The sequence below is a fragment of the Cnephaeus nilssonii genome, assembly GCF_951640355.1.
Source record: "Cnephaeus nilssonii genome assembly, chromosome: 1".
NCBI classification, from domain to species: domain Eukaryota; kingdom Metazoa; phylum Chordata; class Mammalia; order Chiroptera; family Vespertilionidae; genus Cnephaeus; species Cnephaeus nilssonii.
Window position 1 is genome coordinate 106,098,683 of NC_137072.1, and position 6,178 is coordinate 106,104,860.

Sequence of the window (6,178 nt, forward strand, 5' to 3'; positions counted from 1 at the left end):
CCATGCCAGACACTAGCGCTTCAATCGCTGGCCAGGCTTAGGGAATGCACTGTGCACAAATTTCACGCACCGGGCCTCTAGTTTGTTATATGCATTTTGTACACTGGGCCTCTAGTTTGTTATAGAAGACTAGAGGACCTGTGCATGAAAATTCATGCACTCAGGGGGATCCCTCAGCCCAGCCTGCACCCTCTCACAAACCGGGACCCCTCAGGTAGGGTCCCTAAGACTGGCCTGAGATCAGGGCCTATTGGGGCTTTCCTTCCCCCAGCTGCAGGCAGTTGGCCCCACCCCCTGCTGCTACCACTGCTTCCCATCTGTGCAGCGCTGCTCCCCCCTCCCCTGCCACCAGTCACCTCCCTCTGCAGGTGACAGGCATGGGGTGTGATGGCTTGGCTTGCCTGGGCCTCCCTCTGTGGGGTGATTGCTGGCCAGCCACACACCTGCTACAGTATCACCAGTCGGTGGCCTGGGCCTCCCTTCCTTTCTTTTCTTTCTTTTCTTTTCTTTTCTTTTCTTTTCTTTTCTTTTCTTTTCTTTTCTTTTCTTTTCTTTTCTTTTCTTTTCTTTTCTTCTTTCTTTCTCTTTCTTTCTTTCTTTCTTTCTTTCTTTCTTTCTTTCTTTCTTTCTTTTTTTCTTTCAAGAATAATGTTTACTGAGAGATACAGAACTGAGTACTATGAAGGGTTTACCAGGATGGAAATGCACTGCACCCCTGCCCCTGCCACCACCAAACACCCAGAGACTACAGTACTTAGGAGTTACACACAACAGCCATAACTGCTGAATGTCTGTTCATAACAAACAAACCATAGCATATTTATACTGTATCACATTGAGTGATTATAGAAATCCATTTATATATCGCTTGTATAAAATCTTTTTTTTTTTGGTAAAAAATATTAAAAGCAAAGAAAGTATAAAAAACACGTGCAGTTGAAAGCCCTGTCAGGACAGCCAGTCTGTAAACATTTGGTGAGAATATGCTTTGGAAGGGTGCCCATGCCTCGTGCCCACAGCAACTCCAGCAGGGCCAGTGAGGTTGCACCCTGGCTGCCACTCTGGGCAGGACTGAGCTGGACCACAGTGGGTGGGTACAGTAGGGCCTGACACTGTGTTCTTCTCCAGCCTTGCGTCAGGATCAGGGTCAGGGTCAGGGTCAGGGCTGGGGGCAGGCAGATTGTAGTTTCACTCTGAGTTCCGTACTCAGCCTAATTTTGGTTGCAACTCATGGCTTTTCCTGGCTGCTCGGCGGTCCTTTGGGTGGGTGCCCTGGCGGAGAGGCCGGAGAAGTGCCCACAGCTGCCTGGTTGGGCGTCTCTCAGGCCCAGCGCCTCTGTCCTGCTTCCTGCATGCGTGGCCCCAGGCAGAACAGCCTGACCCCCTCAGGACTACTTTGGTCTCAGCACTAGGTCCTGGGTTCATCAGCCTGGGTTTCTTCCCCTGGTGTGGCTGATCTGAGTTTCATAAAAAAGCCTGGCTGATGCTGGCTGTGCTGAGCCTCATTGAAGAGTTTTTCATGCAGCAAGGAAGAGCCCTCTGGGACCCTCCTCCTTCTCCCTCTCCTCATCTCCTCCTCCTCCTTTTACTCCTCCCAGCCCATGGTCACTTCTTCTCCAGCTGCTCCAGCAGTGGCTTGCCTTCTGAGTCGGGGGTCTTAATGCTGTCGGTCCTGACAATGCTGGTGGGGCCATGCCGGTTGAGCATCAGGATGAGCTGCTGCCCCTCCTGCTTCAGCTCCTCCATCTGGGTTTTCAGCTCCGCATTCATAAGATCCAGCCACTCAGATTCCCGCTGCAGAAACTCTGCTCCTTCTTCTTGTTCCGGCATGGGGCTGCCGCCACTTTGTTCTTTTCCCAGCGCCTTTCCTCTGCTCCTCTTCCTCGTCTAGCTCACTTTTCACAGGCTGAGGGAGGCCTCTTGTCCAGGTTCACCTCCAGGAAGTGCAAAGGGGTGATCATGGCCCCAGTGTGTGGATGTCGGCGTATTTCAGCTCCTCTGTAGTCAGGGCTGAGCTGGGGAGTCCGGCCAGGGGGGCGAGCCCTGGCAGAGAGCCCGCAGTCATGGAAGGGTTCAGGATCTGCCCAGGCATCATAGCAGGAGGAGTGGCAGTCCAGCCCTACAGAAGCCACAGGGAGAGGCTATGAACCTGGGTCCTAGGCCAGGCTGCAGGCGCCATGCCCACTCAGGAGCCGCCGTGGCGCCAGCCCCGCCCTGCGGCGTCCACTGCTGCCAGTGCCTTCCATCGCAGCCGCCTAGCATCCCTCCCACAGGCTGTGGCCTGGGTGTCCCTCTTTGAGGTAATCGATCATGGGGCTCTGCCTTCCTGCCTCATTGCCCCTAACCACTCGCCTGCCTACCTGATCGCCCCAACCGCTTGCCTGCCTACCTGATCCCCCAGTCGCTAATCTGCCTACCTGATCCCTCCAATCGCTTGCAGGCCTGCCTAATCGCCCCCCAACCACTAGCCTGCCTGACTGATCGCCCCCAACCACTCGCCTACCTGCCTGATCAACCCTAGCCACTCGCCTGACTACCTGATGGCCCCTAACTGCTTGTTCGGGGGTGGGGCCAGCCCGGCAAGGGGCTTTGGTGGTTCTGGTCTCTGGTCTTTCTGGTCACTGGGCTTTTATTATATAGGATAAACAAAATTATTTGTTTATCTTCCATGTTAAAGTCATCGCTTTTGAATCTATAATGAACACCTACTCTAAATAATGTGAGTAATATTATTTCCTCTGCAGGCATCATAACCTAGGAAGATTGTTGGATATAATGAACAGAGAGTCTGTCATTCAGAGATAGACAAGTCCTATTTTGAAAATCATTTGTTGTGAATATTACTGTTGGATCTTTATTGTTATTATTATTGGAGAAGACTTTCAAGAGACACTAACGTCAAAAGTTTGGTAATTTAAAATTCAACTCCATGACTTATAATTTTTGTAGACAAGCCAAATTTGATTTTGCTGTCTGCCCAGTTTGAAGTTTATAATGCAAGTAATTTGATTCTCTCTTTAGAGTTATATTATGTAGATGACATGAGGCTTTATCAGGTTAAGCAAAGTAAAAATACCCATAGAAGTTATTGTGAGAAATCCTTTACATTTTAAGAGGCAGGTAGAAACTGTTGCTAATTTTAAAAGATGTTTGTAGGATGGGTGTAGACTTTCTTCAAGTATAAATTTATATAATTTTTTTCAAATTCTTGACTTTGTTTACCATACTAATTTGACTATTTTGTATTTTCTGACATTTCATTGATTTCTCATGCTAGATTTTTGAAAATTCATCAAGTTATTTTCAGATATTCAAATTTATATATAAAAATGTTTATCTTATAATATCAATAGACTGTTCTAATAATTAACACTCAACAAAATTGCTCAGTTTTAATAGTCTCTCAATGTAGTAAGTGCTTTATACTTTTCACATTTTGCCTTGTACATATTATCCCAGCAGCCCTATGGAATGGTTAAGGAATGTTGCTCTTTTAGAGGTGAGAACAGTGCACCTTAGAGGGGATGTGTGACAACTGTAACTGTGGTAGTGTGGCCCTGATAGGTCAGTGGATGTGGAGGCTCTGTCTCTTTAAAGATGTCTCATGTAGCCCTACCTGGTTTAGATCAGTGGATAGAGTGTCAGCCTGCGCACTGAAGGGTCCCAGTTCGATTCTGGTCAAGGGCATATGCCCCGGTTGTGGGCTCAATCCCCAGTAGGAGGTGTGCAGGAGACAGCAATCAATGATTCTTTCTCATCATTGATGTTTCCGTCCCTCCCTCTCCCTTCCTCTTTGAAATCAATAAAAATATTTTTAAAAAGTTGTCCTATGTATGAAGCACAGCAGAGTGTGTGGCATAGTGGGGGTTCAGGAAATGGTTGTTTATTCCATTTACTGCCCAGTACTTGTCACATTGTTTGATCCTAGGGAGAAAAACAAACAAACAAAAATACCAATAGAGAAATTTCCTTGGCTCATAGGGTTCCTTGATATCTTCCAATTGTAGATAAAATAACAGTTTTAATGCAGAAAAAGAACACACTGATAATACCTCTTTCCTATCAATTCTGAAGGGCACAATGATTGTCATTCATGAAGATGAGATCCAGTATGTTATGAAATACCTGAATACATACGTAGACAGAAAAGAAGCCTAAAAGCTTTGAGTAGTGATGTAATATTAAAAGCCAACATTATCCCAAGAGCTCTTCATTGGAAGGACTACTGAATACTTAGACATCTTCCTCTAGTTAAGGTGAAATCTAGTCTCCACAGAGACAAAAATCGATGTCCCTTCTGTTATGATTTTTATAAAAGAACTAGAGGCCCGGTGCACGAAATTTGTGCACGAGTAGGGTCCTTAGGCCTGGCTGGCGATCAGGGCCGATTGGGAACTTCCTTCATTCCGCGCCGTCCCCTGGTGGTCAACGCACATCATAGCAAGCGATCAAACTCCCAGTCTCCCAGTCAAACTCCGAGGGGACACTTTGCATATTAGCCTTTTATATATATAGATTTTTTTCTCTTACTCTTTCTCTCATCCCTCAATCCTCAGATTTCTATACATTATCATTTACAGCAGAATTGTGCCTCCTGATTGGTATAATCTATGAACATGCATTGACATCTAATTCTGGGCCAGGCACCATGCATGGGAATAACCAAGAACAGTGCCCATACCCTGCCCTTGGAAATTCAGATGGATCTTCAATGGAATTCAATAGCTTTGTTGTTATTGCAATAATTATTCTCTTATCTATCACCTCATTAATTTTTTATCAGTGTCTTTGAGGATATTGCTGGCATTTGCCGAGGTTAAATATGCTTAATGTCTGTCAGAAATGAAGTGGGACCTAATGCATATGGTCTGACTCTTCTTCCAAGGTGGTGTCATTGTTATATCTGCTAAGTGGGAATCTATAAAAAGACATCCTTTCCTCTTAGAAAGCTTTCCCCTCCCCTTCCCTTCAAGGCTTCCACAGTCTCTACCCTTAGTAAAATAAAGCTTCCCCTTCCTCCCTTTCCCTTAGGACAATCAATGAGCATGGTGCCTATGAGGGGTTGTGTGCCTTGGTCTACTGTAGGGGTTGGAAAAGTTAAAAAAAAACAAACAAAAAAACCCCAAAAACTCTGCATGAAATCCTTTGCAGTAGCTGGGGTTCTCAATATAATTTATTTTCACCAACTTGATGCACTCACCTGAGATTTGGAAAGTGGAGTGAGGCAGAGACCATCTTTCCATGGCTGCTATTTTCTGTCGGCAAGCATGGCTGTGGTACTATGCTTCACACAGCAGCATTCTGATGTAGACGCTCTAGGATTGAAGAATGATGAGAGGCTGGGTGCGTATGACAAGGTCCAGTGTTGGGTGCTGGCAAGCCCCCACCTCTGGATTATAGCCATGGTGTATTGCTAGAATTAAAAGTTATAGCAGATTTCTGCTTTTCATTTATCCTAACAAAAAATTTGGTAGGTCGATACTACTATCTTTCAGTTTTATAAGTAGAGAAACTGAAGTCTAGAGAGGTTAAGTAAAATGTTCAGTTCAGCTAGTAAATGAAATAGCCTAGGCAAATTTTTTTAAAGAAATATATTTTATTAATTTATTACAGAGAAGAAGGGAGAGAGATAGAGAGTTAGAAACATTGATCAGCTGCCTCCTGCACACCTCCTACTGGAGATGTGCCCGCAACCAAGGTACATGCCCTTGACCGGAATAGAACCTGGGACCCTTCAGTCCGCAGGCCAATGCTCTATCCACTGAGAGCCTAGGGAAGTTTTAATTGCCTGGTTTAATTGTCTGATTTCCAAGGCTGCCCTTTTAATCTTGTTATGCTGACTTTTTATATATGTGAGAATAAAACACAAACTAATATTTCAATAAATTATATGTCCATAGAAGCTTTTTAGAATGGAGGGATAATGGAAAGCCCTATTCAGTAAATACTAAGTATATAAACAACACCTTCAGTTTACAGGCAAGGAATTTGAGGCCCAGAAAACCCATAGCTATGTCAAAGCCTTTGTAGATAAAGTATTGGACTATCAGTAGGTGTTCTTATTCTGTGTATCCTGTTCTTTGGAAGTTAAAACTGATATGTGAATCTGATGAAAACTTTAATCCCTGAATAGAAAAAAAACTGTACACCCTTACACAAACACATAATGTTTTCTATA

The 6,178-nt window shown here is 44.8% G+C and overlaps 1 pseudogene across 1 annotated transcript; it reads right to left on the reverse strand.

Moving 5' to 3' along the window:
* Window positions 1–1,605: 1,605 nt before the first annotated feature.
* On the reverse strand, window positions 1,606–2,095 carry LOC307098817 (jun dimerization protein 2-like; annotated as a pseudogene). The gene has a single exon. The product of its transcript is annotated as a jun dimerization protein 2-like (transcript).
* Window positions 2,096–6,178: the final 4,083 nt, after the last annotated feature.